The sequence below is a fragment of the Filicampus tigris genome, chromosome 11 (assembly GCF_054856515.1).
Source record: "Filicampus tigris isolate MCC_2025a chromosome 11, RoL_Ftig_1.0, whole genome shotgun sequence".
Taxonomy (NCBI): domain Eukaryota; kingdom Metazoa; phylum Chordata; class Actinopteri; order Syngnathiformes; family Syngnathidae; genus Filicampus; species Filicampus tigris.
This window is the reverse complement of record NC_141227.1, coordinates 10659583-10678691: the sequence shown is the minus strand read 5'-3', so window position 1 is coordinate 10678691 and position 19109 is coordinate 10659583. Positions and strand designations below refer to the sequence as shown.

Below are 19109 nucleotides of genomic sequence, written 5' to 3'. Positions count from 1 at the left end.
TTGATTTTTCCATAATCCCCAATTAACTGTCTCAGTGTTTGCTGCACTGAGGAGCATTAGCCCACAAAGCCCCCTTATAGAGTGTGCAATGTGGAACAAAGACATTTGCTATGGTAACATGGGACCAACATTACAGGGCACGGTGCTCTCAAAAGCCGGGCCACTAGAGACGTTACCTTGGAAACCACATCCACAAGCTTCAGCAGGACGGACATTTAGGACACAGAACAACTGACTATGGTGCAGTAATACACAATTAATTCTGCAGCCTTTGCCTTTACAAGGCACATGCCACTCGTTTCAAATGCTGCACGCAACGCACCGTTTAACAGTTTTATGATAACTCGAATGGCTGTAAATGCCACCGTCATCCTTAATGACCTCCTGCTTTCTTTGATTGCAAATATATCTCATTCATTAACTGAAATTGCAATATTGCTTTACGCAAGTTGAATCATGATGGCGTAAGTGACAGTCGCAGAATCGACCTTTGTCTCACACGTTGCCATTGCGTAGTAGCATCTTTTTCCCCCAGCAGAAGTGCGATGGTGTACTAGCACAGTTATCCAGTCCTCATGATGAGCTTCTGCTTAATAACAAACGCATCCAAATGTGCTAATTATGATCATTTTGCTAATTGTGATCCTCTGCATTAATTCTTGCAATGTATTGTAAATTGCAAAATATGTTTTATCAACGGCGGCACGGTGGGCGACTGGTTAGCACGTCCGCCTCACAGTTCAGAGGTCGTGGGTTCGATCCCGGCTGAGGCCTCCCTGTGTGGAGTTTGCATGTTCTCCCCGTGCCTGTGTGGGTTTTCTCCAGGTACTCCCGTTTCCTCCCACATTCCAAAAACATGCATGGTAAGTTGATTGGACTCTCTAAATTCCCCCTAGGTGTGATTGTGAGTGTGGATGTGTGTCTCTGTGTGCCCTGCGAAGGCACCCGGGATAGGCTCCAGCACGCCCCGCGAACCTTGTTCGGATAAGCGGTAGCGATAATGGATGGATGGATGTTTTATCAACATTTTCGTGTTGATGAAATGTCATCAGGTCACTCACTTGGGATGTAAGCTCTATTATTTGTTCCCAAAAAACAACTAGTTTCCAATGCCTGTTGCATTCATCTTTCAAGAAGGCATCCAACGTAAATAAAGTCTGATACAAGTTGATTGAATTTGCTCGTCTAAATGCAGGAATCAGACGAGGTCAGATCTGGGCTTCTTTCCTTACCTCGCGAACACCTACACCCGTGGAGTCGAAGTGAGAAAAGGGTGCTGTCGAAAATGCAACCCTCACATATACACATGTTGTCCTGTCAGATAAGTCTAATCAAAAATGTTAGTTCTGATCTTCTCCATCTATAGTTTATCACTTCAAGGACCAGGTCGTCTGGGCTGGAGACATCCTTGGTCACAAGGACTTCAACCTTTGTCAAATTGTCCCTCAAAGCCACATTCCATTCCACTAGACAAAGCTGTATGCGTGCACTTATGTGGAGGCCTGTTGGTGTGTGTGTGTGTGTGTTACACAAGACACAAATAGTTTTCTTTCTTCCCTTACTATTGATTGTTATATGACTACTTACGTGTAAAGACATTTAGTTGTCTATGTGTCATGACTATAAATGTGTTATGAAATTATCATCTGATCAACATATAGCTAACATATCGGCTAAAGCCATCCATCTAGAGTCAGTAATTACCAGCCTGATTCTAATATTGTACAAATCCTTCAATATAAACAGCATGAGCAAACTTCTGCGTATTTATTGGTGTTTTAAAAGAAATATGGCAGTTTTCTACTATTCTGTGAAAAAAAAATCAAAAAATCACATAAGCCTCCAAGGTAGTGAATTTATTGACTTGTTCACACAGTCGAACAAATCAAACTGTGTTTTTCTTTATACAATGCAATTACAATTATGAAACGACAAATGCGGATAAACAGTGAGCACGCCTTCGCTCCCTTAATCTTCTTACAAGTACAAGAGCGAGTGTTTACAATGTAAGTATTTCACGATACGGAGTTCATCGTGAGCGAAAAATATAGCTGAATACATTGTGTACGTTTTTATAATCCGTCCCCGGCCAATAGCTTTCCGGTTGCCTTTTTCTAACCATGAGGAATAGTGACTACCGCCGCCGATGGTATGGAAGGGTATTACATCTCATGCATGCGCAGAAGGAACTTTAATGGTCAGCGTCGCTGTCTATCGTTGCGGTGTATTTTTCCAGTGTGACGTGCCGACAGTCGGCCCGGTGCCACAGGGGGTAAGCCTCGGTCACAGTTGGCCAACGTCGGATTGATCTATGTAGGCCTTCACATGTGATGAAGTTGGCTGCCTGCCAGCCTCGAGTTTGAGCTCAGATAAGAACTCAAGTTGTGGAAGAACTCTTCTGCACAGAGAGACACCTGCTGGGAGGTTTGGCAGAGAAAGGATGAGACAAGAAAATGAACTGTGATGCAGGCCTGGAAGAAAGACACACACACGCATGGACACACTCACGTCTGCTGCCATTAATGCAGAAATGCTCTGAAAAAGTAATAAATTATGGTGTACCTTCTGTAGTAGTGAGCTGCCGTAAGAGGTTGCCGAAACAGTCAAACTGTCCATCTGTGGAGTTTCTAACACATACTGAAACATGATATATGTTTAAAATCACATTGTAACCAGCAAATGACAACATTGATTAGACTTTACCACCTAGTAGCACTCCAATTATGCTTTACAGAGTGTAGAGTGGAAGTCGGAGACCAAAGAACTGACCAAATCTGAGAACATGTCACTGAGCTCTATTCTGTTGTAGTTTTAAGACCGCGAGCTCCTTCTTTTAAGTGTCAATGTGACTCCCAAAAACATGTGTTTGCATTGTGTGTGAAGATGAACATGTGTTTCCATTTTATGTGCATGTGAATTGACAGTCAAATGTGTCTTTTTTAGCAAAATTGTTGCTGGAAAGAGTAAATTAGGTCGCGTTTTATCAAAGTGCTTCACTGTGGTGAGTGGATTTTCCGTAACAGGATACGTATCATATCTGTCAAACTAACATGGCCAGCAAACCCAATTGTGGACAATAAAATGACTACATTATGCAGTCTACTCCAAAATATAAAGTAACCTGGCTGCTACTTCTCACCACAGGTCAGTTGGTGTTGTCACTTACTTCCAAGATGGTGTTTTTTGTTTGTTTGTTTTTTTAAAAGCCATCATTGTTCAAATTTAAATTAAATTAAATTATACAATTTGAATTACCAATGTATAACCTACACACAGATTTGTTTTTGGAAAGGCTATCTCAATGATATATCCCTTAAGATTAGAATTTAGCCTCAGACTTACTACTTTTGAACCTTCGATACCTGACTTATTCCCCTTTAACCTTGTTACTCCAATTATTTTGAGTCCAGTAATTAGCCATACACTTCACATTTAAATAAGGTATATAAAGTGAATTAATTAAGACTACAATACAATACAATGCGAAATTGCTGCTGTCAAAACTTTTCCAAATAGTTTAAATGTTTTCAGATGTTCTTACATTGTAGTTTTCAAATACTAAGGTCCTTCTATAATAATTATAGATAATTATTATTTCAAATATAGAATTAGCATTATACCGTTGAACCAGACCTTGAACATGGCAACTTTTCTTCTCCCCAATTTTTTTTTTCTTCTTATCAAATCTGAGTCATATTTTCTTTGGCTTGATCACATGACCATATCTCGGGAGATTATATAATAACGGTAACCGATAACCTCTCCGGAGAAAACTTCAGCAGCCACCACTAGATTTAGGGTACATTAGTGTTGAATTTGCATCTAAAAAAAAATGGTGACTCTGACAGGAGGAAGGAATCAATGCTGAATATTTTTGCCTGAATCTTCTGAATCAAAGTCCCTTTTAAACTCTCCTTCTGAAGTAATTCCTGATGGTGTGTTCCAAGTATGAATTTCCCTACTCCTGAGAAAATATGACTATATCTTCAAAAAGACTAAAATCGATAACGCAATCATTATTTTTTAACTTCTAACCACTGACGCTAAACACTTTAGATTATGTTAGTCGGTCCTTTGGCACAGAATCAATGTGTCATAGTCAAAAGATATATAGTTGTAATTTCACTTGCTCAGTCAGAAAGTGTAGGAAGCCTCATGGGATCCACCAGTTTATCTAGAACACCGCATGAGAGTGGGTGCTCTCATATGGGCCGTTTACACCATGCGGTGCTTGTCTTCCTCTATCTGTGCTTGTGTTGCTGGCCAGTTTGTGTGGACACACTAAGTAATGACAGCATAGTGAAAAACCTTCTAACCCATGCCCACTGCATGCTCACACGCCAACTCCCACGTTGTTCAACATCACTCACTCATTGTGTCCTTCTGCTATCGTATGTGAAACATAATGTTGGAGATGTTTGATATTATATTCACTGTAGATAGATGGATACTGTAGATATATGATGTGCCCCATGACTATATTCAAGTTACTGAATTGTTCTCTACCAATCTCATTCTTGCAGTTTCTCCCCAAAGTCATTTCAATTAATCATTGTCTCTGTACTACTCCCGAGGGTTCTGCCTGCTTTAGTCCCGATATAAGAAATAATTATAACACATTATTTCTATTATTTATTGTCTGTCTTTCCCTATACTATTACATGCCATCGCCAACAGTTGAATAAAGAATGGTAACAGTTGAACATCGGTCACGGCATGATAAATGCCAAGCCGGAAACTGAAATTTGCCGTTTGTGCGCAAAAAAATGTTTGCTGTCTTCAGCACACACGGCCTTATGTTTAAGCAACACTATAACACCCGCTGCTTGGAGCAAAAAAATATGGAAAGTAAGGTGTTGACAAGGCTGTTGAGTCTTGGCAACAGACCCACGGATGCTGTAAAAGCTGACCATATGGCTCATTCTGGGATGTGAATACATGTCTGCAACACATGCAGCTGCACACAATGCTTGGTCAGAAAGTGGACTTCATCAATCCTTTACTTCATCCAATTGACAATCGAGTTGTTTTGAGATTTAAAAAAACAAAAAACAAAACAAAAGGATAATCCTGATTAGGCAATAACAGATGAAGCAAAGTCAACACACACACACGCACGCACATTTCTACTACCTTATCATCCAATAAAGCAGGGGAAAAGTGGCAGTGGGAGAAAACAATGGACAATGATGGGCGCAGCTGTCCAACGGTTATAAATGACATTACAACAGCAGCATAGAGAAGGCCTGGCAGAGAACAAGGCAATTCAAGCACATATTAAAAGTCTTCAAAAACAGCATTTGTCGCACAACAAATGATTTGTAAGATTAGGTGACTGGATTTATTTCACACCGCTGTTAGGACACGTCAAAGCATTGGCCAGATGCTGATGCTTGTTGCAATTTGGAGACTGTCGGGTGACCACAATGTGCTATATTGGAACATGAAATTCCATAGTGTGCGTGCGCGTGTGTGTGTCTGCATGCGCACACTGGTGTGTGTTTGTGTGTGTATTAATCAACAAACTGTGGTGCAAGAGAAGGTCAGGAGGGAGATTAGCTTTTTTTGAACTGAGAGTAAATAGTCCCGGCAGAAAGCTGTGGAAAAGCTAAAAAGTGAGATATGGTTTTGTGGAGCACATGGGAGAAGCCCTTCAAAGACGATTCTTAATTCATTTCTAGCCAAGAACACCCCCTTGCCGCACCTCCCCATCCTTTTCCATCCGTCAGCCTAATCTCTGAGACTGTGTTAACATGAAATTGTTCACAGCAATTTGGGTCCTGTATATGTCACCAACACCTCTTTTTATTCATTTTCACTAATTACTTTGTGCTGCAATGAAAGCCGATGGCTTAACCTTCTCACAGTTAATGTTTCCTGATTGCCTCAGCCCCATGGGGTGGGGGAATGACCTTTTCTGAATTTATTACTGTACGTAACCCAAACAAAATGGCACTAATCACAATAGTGTGTTGGCTGCTACGAAAGGCGCATCATTCTATAACTATTTTTACCAACAAACAACAACAATGTGGCGTGTGATTGTTTGTGTCATTTGATTGATTGGTGACCAGTCCGGTATGCAACTTGACTTTCCCCCCAAGTCAACTGTGATCGGCTCCACTCCCCCAGGATACCGAACAGGATAAGCGCTATCGAAAATCGGTGGATGACATAACAATGACAAACATATTTGAGTTTTGGTTCTGGTTTGTCAAAAATGTTCTCGTATCTAATCCCATTTCCCCTCTTAGCAATTATGGCGTTGCACTTCATACACTGCAGTTGACTTTCTCTCGTCTGAAACAGTTGAGAATTTTCCAATGGTTTGGTTTCAGTGGCACAACAAACCATAAGATCTCTCTGGTTGGCCAGCAGCTGGTGTAGTAATGCAAATAAGGGAAAACGATTTTCTGTATGAACTAATGAGTGAGAAACACAAAGTGGGGTGTAACATCTGTAATTGAACGATTTTCATCTGCTTGCTTATGGCATCATTTACAATGATAACACTGGTCAACAAATCTTTTGCAATTTTTTTAAAATGCAACTTTCCTAGATGAATTTTTTGCGCTGATTCCGAATCGGCCCTCGTTTATTCTCTAGCATGTCAGGTTTTAATAATAATCATCATCATAATTTAATAAATACTAGTAATATTCACTATCATTTATGAATTAAGCATTAGGTTCAGCAACAGATGGAACTATTTTCTGAATAAATAGCTATAAACCACAGCGCATGGTAAAATCCATATTGCGCAAGCTTTTATCAGTCAAACTTAGAACCTGAAATGAAAACGTAATGACATTTTTAGGTTTAGGGACGCATACAGCCATCTTTGATTCAAGTTTTCTGTTGACCAGTGTATGTAATGTAATGTTTCAAATGTAATATACAGTATTAATATTGCTCTTTATTTGCGGCAGCGCATATAGGCCATGTGGCCGATTCAGGATCCTCAGGGCTTGCTACATGACGTATGGATAGGCGACACTGGAGGGTGTGAAGCTGCATCTTGTCCTCCCAGGACACACCCAGAATCCTTTGCAGTCAACGGATGTGGAAGTCCTCCAGGGTTCGTATGTGCCTCTGGTGGGGAGTCCAGATTTCCGAGTCATGCCGTAGTGTAGAAAGACAAACTGCCTTGAACCTCTGTCCTGTCAGTTTGTCCGACAATGATGTAATCAAGGAGCGGGGGTGTTGCCAGGAGGGATTTAATGTGTTCTTCAGTTGGAACAAGGTGTTAGTGATGACCAGTCGATGCTCAGAGCAGAGTGAGGAGGCAGAGAGCATTTTCATTGAGCTTGCCAACACCGTGCTGCCCAAGCACATCCCTCTAACGCACCGTCAAAGCCCACTCTTGCGTAGAAACCCCTGATGGAGAAATGAGCTTGTCAGTGGAGGTTGCTTTATTTATGGCCGAGTGCAGGTAGGCGTAGAAGAGTTCCTTGCACTCTCGGTCAGCTTCCAGTGTGCACTGATGAGGTTGACGTGACTTTATGTCAATTAAGTATCATGCATTTACCTTACGTCACGAGTGCATTATCCTCTTTTACGTACTGAAAAGCAGTCGGCGGCGTCGTCTCTTTACCTCACCACAATGATCTATAAATATCATCGTTAGTCTCTACATGTGTGTATACAAATCTGATACATATAGTCCTTTTAGTTGGTTTCTTGCAACAACTTAACCGCACCAGAGGTCATTTAGAATGGAACCGAGATAGTGCTTTGTTTTCCATATCCAAATGAGATTACAGTGTTCACAAATCCACAAGGTGGAAGAGTAACTAGAATTCGATTGAAACAGACTAAAGGATGCTAGTGGGGAAAATAACCTTAGTAACATTCATTTGATTTGTTGTAAATAACTACATTGATTTTTAACCGCATTGTCCATGTGTGTTAGCTCTACTACGAGAATTCCAGTTTAGTACGATTTCACCAATGTGTTTGCATGAATCTTGCTGATTAGATTATCTCGCGCAATTCAAAAACTAATGTGAAATGGGAACAAAAACATGTTTATATTTTTCTTGCGGCATGGACTGTATGTGAGGCTGCACACCAGCAATGCACAAATTGTGGTTTCAAATAAATCTCCGAAGGACAGCTGCCAATCAATGTAATCCTTCTAAATCCTACTACTCAAGCATTTAACCTTTACGTCCTTTCAATGAAGAGCCTAAATTGACTAAATAACACAAATTCTATGATGCATGTCATTTTTCTCTCCTCAGTTTTTGGTTAATGTAATGAAGCATATATGATTGACGTAAAAGGTATTGTTATATGCTCAAAGGAAAGACAGCACAGTGTAATTTCTTAAAATATGTCAAAATATCTGCAACTGCTCGGTGATCACTCTGGGCTTTAACGTTCCTCTTGCCCAAGTCAGTTGGGATGCAGTCCAGCGACTCTGAGCACAAGCGCTATAAAAGATGGATGAATGGCAAAATGTTTTGAAACACATTTCTAATTCCCCAAAATGTTGTGTTCATACATATCAAACAGTTTAAAGCAACCATCTGCACTCACAATTCGAGCAAGGTTTCTTGTACAGTAGAGCAGCAGCATTCCGTTGCTGCTGTATTTCACCCCTGAGTGCTGTGAAGCTGATTTATAATTGGTAGGGGCTCGTGGGCTGCAATCAGCATTACAGGGGCATGAAAACATCCAGCTGTCCCCGACGTGCCGCCCAGGTCCAATGTAGAGCTTGTCTGCTCTGCTTGAAAACTTGCCCACTCAGTGTCACACGCTGATTGTGCATGCTCCCACACATGCACAATCAGCAAATGAAATATGGAAGTCAGTCAGAGGGAACAGATTAACACATGAGATTTCATGACAAATGGATAGTGTACAGGAATCACAGAGCACATTTTAGCCTACTATAAATTCGACAACGATTTCTCCATATACTTGACGTGATGCCTTATCACAATCGTGATGCAGCCTCAGTATTTTCGTTTGTTTTTTTTATTGTTTTTTTTACTCACACCCTTCCTTGGCATCTGTTTCAATTGTTCCATAACTTTTTTTTTTCCGTACTCAGTTGAATATGAAGGGCTCTATTTTTGTGCTTGCCCTGGCTCGAAAATTAATATGCGCCTGTTTTTACACCAAGCGCATTCAACGTTCTGTGACCAAATTATCAGGTGCGTTGGGAGCGAGGCAGCTCCGTGCGCCGGAACACCCAGAGAGACGCAACACGGACCCAAAAACGGTAGACTAGACTTGAGCCAGCACCAAAATGAAGATGCATCCGTTTGCACGTCAAGCACAAAGGTGCCTGCCTACGAAAATAGAGTGGGAAGTTCCTATGGTGTGAAAGTGAATGCTGGTCAAATGTAATAGGCGCCATCTTACCCATGACATGATGAATGGATGGATGGATAGATAGATGGATGTACTGTTCTGCTGTGTATTAGTCCCAGGTTGAGGTCTACACCATTTCACTGAGTGATCACTCCTCAATCTCTTCGGGCTGCCCGCATTAATTTGGATATATTCAGTGTTCATCATTTTCCATCCAGTATAGTACATATTAATCATAATCCTTTTGGTTATTATTCAATCAGAGTGAAATACAGTTATGTACCCAGGCCGCTTCCAGACCCATTTTAGAGAATTGTGTCTATAGTAATATGGGAGAAGATTTTAAAATATTTTATGGCCACAATAGGTTTGCCGGTGTTTCAAACAGTATAACAAATAACAGCTTTTGAAATTGCTCCTCATCTCGTTCCAAAATAATGTGTTCAGCCACAATATGGCATGGCTCATAACAAGCATATTGCAGCTTAGTTTTCAGAGTGAAAATGATAGCAGTAAATAGTGTGAAACAATAAAGAGTCATTCGCTTATATGAATCTTGAATATGTGTTGTGTTTTTAGTTTGCAGTGGCATAAAACTGCATTTCATCATACTGGTTTGGTTGTGGTACCTTAGCTGCTTGAATTTTAAACATGTAAAAATATATAAGTACAATGTAGTATGACTATTGCACCCACATTAATAAAATATGCTTTAGTAAATTGGGAAGTTCATATACAATTTATTTTTATTCAAGCATGTGTGTATGTATGACGCATATACGTGTCATCATAATTGAGCTTTGTCATAGCAACTTATTTTCATCCAGCTCTTATCTGATGGCATTGGTTGGTGCAGGCATACCTAATATTTTGTCCAATGAGTGTGCTTTACAAGCTCCCACATTATGATCCCACCAAAGTGAAAGAAGCTTGAAGCATTACACTGTGTTCCTCAGTCAGACTGAGCACATACGGTACATCATCAAATCAGTGACTCACGGAAGCGTAACATCTTGAGAGTGATCTCTTCACCCTCCCCAGCTGCCCCAAATAATTTACAATACGGCTGTTATATTGTTATTCTGTAAAATGTGAGCCCAGCCGGCATAATCTCAGTTTGCTCTCATAACATATCTTGAACTGGGAACCATATGTAAGGGGAAAAAAAGATATTTTCTCTTTTTGACTTGGAAATACAATGGAATGAGAATATTGTTTTGATGAGGCAGATTTTAATTGTAGCAATGGTTGTGAAATAATGTTCATTCACTGTGGTATATGCTGCGGTCTGGTAGAGTTCCACAAAATCAAAATATGTCTTAAAATCCCCATAAAACTATTCTTCTGAGAGCAAAATGTGTTATTTGTGCTGCTATTTTTACACAGTCATAACCACTCAAATGATTGTCATGCCACTGGTGTTTGATAGCCAGTGGAGTACCTTTAGTTATATACTGTAGTAGCATGCACACATGCTCTTTGAAGGGTCGCTATAAATGCATAGCTACTGTTTTGCATGAGCCTTCTAACACAGCAGGCCATTCTTATACTACATCCACAGGGGCATGCTTGAATGCTATGTTGAAATATGGTTCATATTGGAACCCAGAACAAGGAAGCTCCATATTATTTTTTTGATGTTACTTCCTCGTGGTTTCTAGTGTTTCGCAATTAGGTTAGCATTATGCATTTGGGTTTTCATATTTAGATGATTCTCAAGCTCAAGACTGAATTCAGTTTTGACCTCCTCAATATAGGGTATACAGTTCATACATACAGGTTTATAATAATTTTAACATCTTTACTTTTGTTTGAGGCAAGCAGGGAGTGTAATGTTTCACACAGAAAAATAAATCATTTCTTACATATCAGCTTTAACAATGGTTCAATTGTTGTTCTCTTGGCAATTTCATTTCCAGACAAAGCGTAAAATAATACTAGTAAAAAAAAATGTTGTTTTCCCCCAGTCCGGCTGTCTGATAGTACACGATTATTGATTTTTGCCTATTTAATTCTTCCTTCAGGAGATAATATTCACCCGAGGAAATGCTTTGTATTATATAGCTATACCTGTAATTCAATATATTTTTCACAGTGCTGATTAAAATCAAGATGATGGGAATCTCAGCATTGTAAATTGCTGTATATTGAGGGCTACATTTACACATTACATTTTACATTTGAATTATGGCTTAAACAGCTGGGCAGTGGCTCAGAATGGCTCATACTACCACAGATGGGTTTTCATAGTTGAAAGCTTGATGCTTCTCCACAGGTTGCCTTGTATTTCAGCATGAAGTATTTGGAATAAGGATGATCTCATATGCCACAGTGGTGTCATTGGCTCACCAAGGATATAAATAAAATAATCCCTGTATTTTTATGCCAACCAGATAAATTGGATTTATTTATCTTTACTCCAGTCCATGTGTCATGTAGTTTAAGAAAGCGAATAAAGCTTTCAGTGCACTGGTTGGGCTTAGTATCAACATGAGTCTCCTGGTAACAGTATAGTCGCGGTTATGAAGTGGCATTTTCCTTTTCTCTTTCATGTTAAAAAAGTGGAAAAGGCCAGTTACAGCCGGGAGGCTCATAATGCCTCCTAGAAATAGAGCTTGACTTATCAACCCAACCATGAATCAGATAAGATGCACTTATGATGTAAATTTGTGTGTGTCAGACATGTTTTGGTCCAGGTGCAGAATGTGTATCATGCTTGGATTGAAAGCACTTATGGACGATACTGTCCTCCATTGACTTGTATTACCAGAGGTGGGCATTTTATTACAGTTTGCTGGTCTGTCATTTGTCATCCATCATTTTTCGTGACAAACTGAATTGTAATCGTCAGTCGGTCAGTCCGTCAGACAATCCGTCAGAAGTCTGTTGTTCCGTCAGTCAGTCCCCCCCAAAAACGTCCAAAAAATGGGCGTCCGCCAGTGACTACAATGACGAACGAAAACCCACTTCCGTCATTTGTCAGTCCATCATTTTAAAAAGGTGTCCCGTCAATCGTCAGCAAAATGGGCGTCCGTTAGTCTGACGGAATGCCCACCTCTGCATATTACTAGTAGAGTTTAGTGACTTTTGACTTCGATTTGTGATGCTAATGTTCCCTTTGGCATCGAAGTACCTTGAGGTCATAGAAATAAATGTATCCTACAACACGAGTGAGATCATACTTTCTACCTTAATTACACACATTTTCCAAAAAGGGGCACCGACTATACTTGAGAGGCCTATATAAACAAAGATAACTATTTACTAGCAAGATTCAGTAGTTACAATGCTGTTAACTAGTGACTAACTAGATAGCTCATTCTAATAAAACTAACTACTGACTAATTGTCACTGATGGTGTTGTGGTGCGCTCGGCTGACGTGTGTTGGCAGTGTGGGTTCAGTTCCCACTCATTGATGGTGTGAATGTGAGTGTAAATCAGGGATGTCGTGCCATGGCGAGAACTTTTGTCTTATAAAACTTGAAGCCTATTTTGGAGGCATTTCTGGCCCCAAACCGCCCCCCACCCAAAAATATATACTTTGACACCATTTTTTTCATTATAGCAATAACAGAAGCAAAGACATGCACTTTAGAGCATTTTTCTCAAGCTGGCAGTCATTTTTGAAAAAAAGAATGTGTTTGAAATAAAGAGTATTGTTTCATTTGTGTTTTAGGATACATTTATTCGCATGACCCTAAGGTACACCAATACCAAAAGTGACCTTTGCATCATGACTTGAAGTCAAAGGCCTATTTTAGGGGCTTAACCTTTATGATATACAAACCATTACTGATCTGGTAGTCAACTACATTTTTCTGTCCTCTTTTCACCTCGAATAGCATAGCATGTCGTCTGAATAGACAATGTACTGTATTTAATCACACCATAGCCTTATTCGCCGGGGCATTACCGAGCAACATTGCACGCTGATGTGCATTGTGTGTTGTCTTCATCCCATTTTATTCTCAGCGTCAAAGGCAGATTTTCTCGCAGGGGTTGCTCGCAGACATTTGAATTAAATCTGCAAAACTATTAAAAATGTATGGTCTGACCTATATTTTGCATGCAAATAAATAAATAAAGGATGATGCAAATCTTCAGAAGTGGGACACAGGAAGAGCTAATAGCAGGAGACCTATATCCGTCCTGTCTCACTTACCTTCACCTCATTTCCTCTCTTCAACCTGTCTCACACAACATTGTCCCCTCGTGGCTGTGTTGGAATTGGCCTCTTTTATAGCACTTTGCTGGCATATAGTGACTCACCTCTATTTGCACTCAGGGCAGCACAAAAAAATGACTCCCCTTGCATGCTATAATGTCATGGTGGACTCTGTGTCCTTATTACTGTAACTTCACCAAGAAGGTTCTGCCTTTAAAAAGTGTGTTTTTGTTATACATTTCTCTCTAGTAGTTTTGTTGTTGTTGTTTGTTGTTGAAGCAAAACAAAAAATAATCATTTAACATAGTCTGTAATTTCTTTGAATTATTTTCAATCATCTTGTACAGTATTCATAGCACCGTATTTGCGTTATATCAGTATTTGTTCATGTATTTGAATCCCATTCACATTACATCATGAATAGCTGTTCATTGTTAAATAGTTTAAATTCACCCTTGGCAGAGGTTTATGCTTCTCTGGCGACTTAAAAGATAGAGATGTCCATTTGACTAAAAAATGGGCATCCGGCCGGGCCGGAGTGTCCGACCGGTCCAGCTCAGGGACGGACTGCCCAGCTCTGGTTGTTACAGTTTACATATTATCTCTAATGGAAGGGCTGGCTCGCCCGTTCAGCACATTTGGCGATGCTAAGCATGTTGTGACCTCCAGGTGGTGCCAAAAATCATGAAAAAAATAATCACCTTCGATAAATGTACAGTATATTAAAAGCATTGCTAATAACTCTTAATGCCAATTCTTATTGTTTTACTGCGAGGAAAGATGGGCGAAGTGAATTAAAATGAGTCTAAATGATAAATTAAACAAGCGAAAGAGAAGCAAGGTGAACAAATTGAAATCATCGTTCCTTCTGGAACATAAAAAGTGAGGCAACCAGCCACAGCTGACAGCAAAACGGATGTTACCACTAAGAAGTACAGAGCGGGACAAAGAGAGCACATACGGGCAAATCCACAGCCTTGCTCAAACCCGGGAATGAACACAGCCAACGAAACATAGAGACAAAAAACATAGAGCGCCACAATGTTTTGACTTTTATTTACTATTTTGTTCTTTTTGCTTTTTAGTTATAGATAGATGCGATAGAAGAACTCCATTCTGGCCCAGAATGAAAAATGGGACAGGAAAGTCCTGTCATCTTAAATCATCCTCCCTAAATGGGCTGCTAATATATGGACAAATGGAGGTGCTCAATGATTTGTTCACTTTAATAACAGTTCATCCTTGGCACAGGTGTACACTCTACTGAGTGTAGTTAATTGTGACGTGACCTTCCCCTTCCATTCTGTTGCGCCACCTTTTTCTCAGCTTTTGCTCATTTCCTGTGCCACTCTGACTTGTCTCAATGGATTACCTCTTCCCTCTACAATTCACACAATGTCAGGGACCATGGCAGTGAGAACAAAGGCCACAGGTGTCTCTTGCTGCATGATGGACTGCGGTTGTCTGACTGAGGCAGCCTCCACGATTCACCGAGAGGGAGAAAAAGTGGAAAACAAATGCCTCGACACAAATGTGTGTGGAGATGTGGAGCCTGCGACTTTGTCATCAGTATGAAGAAAACACATAGCAAAACCCATCTCTTTTTGGGGGCGAAAGCAGCTTTGAATCGAGGCATTAACATACCGGTAGTTGGTCATTTCAGCCGTGTACATGAAAAGGTCACCTTGTTATCTCTCGTAGTCGCGTGCGGCATCAGTTTTCAGTCTGAAATCTGTTCATAGATAGACTGACTCTCACAATGGAATGGGAGAGTAATCTTTTACTTCTTGTTTTCTGCAAAGGCCATTCTGTGTCCAATGCAACTCATAAAGCATTTTCTCTTACTCTCTGACTGTACATAAGTGTGCATAGCGTAAGTGTGTATGCGTGTGTAGGGGTGTGCGTGTGTGGGTGTGTTCCGGCAAGGCTGCCGGCTGCTTTTGTGAAGCAGAAGAGCGTATCCATGCCGAAATGCTAATTGAAAAGTACAGTGTACAACCTCATATGAGGCACCAACAACACATTACCATTGCATGAATTACTGCAGGTTTATGCCCCATACACAGCTTGCGTGCACCCATGTAGCCTGCGTATTGCTGATTATGAAACCGGTGAGATTTTATGAGAGCAGCATTATCCCATTTTTGGCCTCGTGTTTGCATTCTCCTCTCCGCCCTGCGGGACTTCTTCCACCCTCTTTCGGCACCTCTGCTGTTGCCACAAGCTTGGCATCAAAGGCCCATTAAAAGGGGCCTCTTCTAAATGAACTTGACAGCAAAGCCAAGGCGCGTTGATGTGGGTGGACATGCAAATCAATATTTCACATCATCAGTCGGTGGTTGGCGGAGCATGGAGGCACAGCCCATGTCACATTTGGACCGCACGAGATACCAGGTCTCACCAATGCGCATCCATTTTACGTATTCACTCTTTCAAAGTTGTGCTGCGGGAAGATACTTCACCAAAAAGACATCATCATGCCAGAGCTGTTTCTCATGCCGTTTAGATAGAGAGGATCACTGTAAGCTCTGCAGATGGTGATATATGCAAGCATTGGATTGCATCATTTCGTTGTACAAACCTGTCCAGCAATATGTCACAACACGAGCGTGCAACTCGGCAGCACCGTGAGCAGCAAACCTGTCGTTTAGCTGTAAATTACATTACACCCAAGGTCACCTTATGTAAAGTAGAGGAAAAACAAGGGCTGATGGTGTAATTCATCTCAACATGGCACAGATATATATCACATCGTCAGAATCAAATTACATGCAGTAGAATTACCATGTGCATTTTTTTACATACTTACTATAGCTTACTATGCTAAGTCACATTTTGTTGTACATATCAATTTATTTAAACATAGCTATTGCCCAAACAGCAAGAGAAGTGGGGCTTCACGCGGCGCTGCTCTGTCCTTGACTGACTTTCAACTCCACACCATGCTCCCTCAAGGAGACATGTTTTAGCATAATTCAGAGAGCTTAGAAGTCATTGATATGTGCTCTCTCAGCTCTGACAAGCCCACCCTTCCAGGCAAGGAAGCCCCCCTTCCCCCATGTGTCGGCTTAATGCCTGTATGTTGCCAAGTCTTTGCCATGCCAGCTTTGGCACCCTTGACCGTTAAGTCTGTTTCAGTCACATTTCCCCTCCCTCAGACATACTGAACAGGACACACTCATGCAGTGGTCATACCGACATTACTTATTGGGAATGATACGTTGAAGGAAGAAACAGCATCCTCACTTGTTCAAATCTTTTTACCCCATTAAACCGGCGTATTAGAATATCTTGCAATATGTCTCTTGTGCATGGGTGGTTTGCCAGATATGGGTATAAACAGGCAAGGTCAAATCCATCCCTACAGTCCCCAGCTGGCACTAACCCAGTCACAGGGCTGCCTGCGAGTTGGAGATGTTTTCATGCTGGATGCACAATTTCGCCAGCGTTTACTCTCCTGTCCATTTGCATCACTGAGAGTCGACCTGAGTGACATCAACATGGAGCACTATAGCAAAATACTTTTTTCTTGTTTGAATCCATGTCTTATTTTAGGCAAGTTCTTATTTTCGTTTCAACATTTGTTCAAAGATTGAAAAGATTTTTCTTCATTTTTTTTTTTTTTTGCTCCAACATTTATTTTATGATATGAAAAACCTGTGGTACTCGCCTATCTGTATAACGGCAGAGGTGGGCCCGGATGGCATTCAACTTCTTGAATTTCAATGGAAAGACAACAGAAGTTACGGTGTTTGGTCCCAATGGCCCTTGTACATCCCACCCCGCTGACTTGGGACCCCGGTGCCTTGTCTCAAACTTGGATTTTAAATTGGAGAGTGATTATAAATATGACTGGCAAATGAATGCTGCTGTTGAATCCAGATTTTTCCATTTAAGCCAGCTGATAAGGTCAAGCCTCTCCTTTCTCAACAACAGTTAGAAACAGGAATGCTGTCGTTACATCTTGGTCATATTACTGTAATGCACTTAATTTGGAGTCAGCCAGTCCCCCCTCAAGCATCTCCAGTTGGTCTAAAATGCAGCTGCTCATCTACCATCTGGAGCTCAAGGGAGGGAGCACATAACTCCAATTCTGGACTCCCTAAACTGACTCCTTGTACATTTTAGAATTCATTTTACTTTACTTATTTTGTTTTGTATTTAAATCTTTAAATGGTCTCGCACCACCTTACATCTCTGAGTTCCTCCACCCTTATGCACTTGCTCGGTGCCTCAAGTCAGCAGACCAAACGCTTCTAGAGGTTTAGAGGACAACGTGAAGCACAGATGGCGTTGAAGTTTTTCCGCTGCTGGTTCCTCTTTTTGGAATGTTGAACATTAGGCAAGCGCCCTCTCTGTCCATTTTTTAAACTTGTTTTAAAACACATTTTGATTCTTTGGCTTTTGACTTAGCATCAGGCTCGGCATTGGCTTGGTGTTTTATGGAGTGTACTGTTTTTATGTTATTACTTTGTTTTAATTATCTTTGTTTTCTGATGTTTACGCCATGTACAGCAATTTGTATGCAGCGGTGCTTGTTCTAAAAGTGTTCTGTAAAGTTGAGTTGAGTTCGGGATCAACACACCTCAGTGTGTTAAGATTGTACTTGTCCCGATAATAGGGAACAAATCAGGTTGGCCCAACAATCTTAAATATTAAACATGTTTAATATTTACAACAAAAAATCTTTATGTATGTGGGGACAGCCGAGTTCTCTTAATCCCTTTGACTCTGTGTCCTGTGAGGTTAATGGAATGTAGACAATCAAAATAGTGCCTTGACTGACAAACAAGGAAGCAGCGATAAATCAAATAAAATATGTTCTTTGTGGTGTTGTTTTTTTGTATTAAAGCGGGTTCCCCAAATGGCAGGAAGTATTTTCCAAAGCAAAATGTCTTTTATAGCCGACATTCCCAGCTCACCATGCCCCCTTCTTCGGTCCTTTTCACAAACACTCGGCAACCATCGATACATACCCGCAAAGTGTCTGCTCGGCTTTGTGTTTGTAAGATCCCATGTGACCATGCGAGAGCTCTGCCTCAGAGGACTTTGGAGGAATCTTTGTGTGTGTGTGGGGGTGTGTGTGTGTGGGGGTGTGTGGTGTTCTGTTTTGAGATTATCGGAGCAGACCACACTCATAAGACCAAAACTGTTAAATGCCTGAACTTTATGTGTGGAGTCTGTCACAGATAAAAAAATGTTTCAAGAATTGACTCTTAATCACAAAAGAGTCTCAAAGTCCATCAATGTGTCACACTGATTTCTCTCAGGAATGTGTATGAAAGTAAGTGAGGGCCCAAACAATGGATGTTGCCGGATGATTACAACCTGTAGCAGAAAATAAACTACAAATCCAGGTTGTGTTCCAACAACAATGACCTTTTATGAGACATCTTTGAGCAAAGACTGAAATGTAGATAAGTGCTATACAGTATACGTGAAACCCACTTATGCCATTTGTATCAGTTCAAACAATAGACATAAACATAACCTCACACAATGAATGAATGAACTGAATGAAAAAAAAATCATGTCAATCTGAAATATACGACTGAAAGAATATAACTGTAATTTCTTGGTGCTTAGACTGATTAAGACATGGTGGAACATCACCTCCCGGCA

General features: G+C 40.7%; 1 long non-coding RNA gene across 1 annotated transcript in view; it reads left to right on the top strand.

The window, feature by feature from the left end:
- LOC147139712 (uncharacterized) overlaps positions 1–14930 on the top strand; it is an 80232-nt gene extending 65302 nt beyond the window's left edge. The window contains exon 5 of the long non-coding RNA XR_015088730.1: positions 14890–14930. This is a non-coding gene — a long non-coding RNA (uncharacterized LOC147139712). The remainder of the gene's footprint in view (positions 1–14889) is intronic.
- Positions 14931–19109: the final 4179 nt, after the last annotated feature.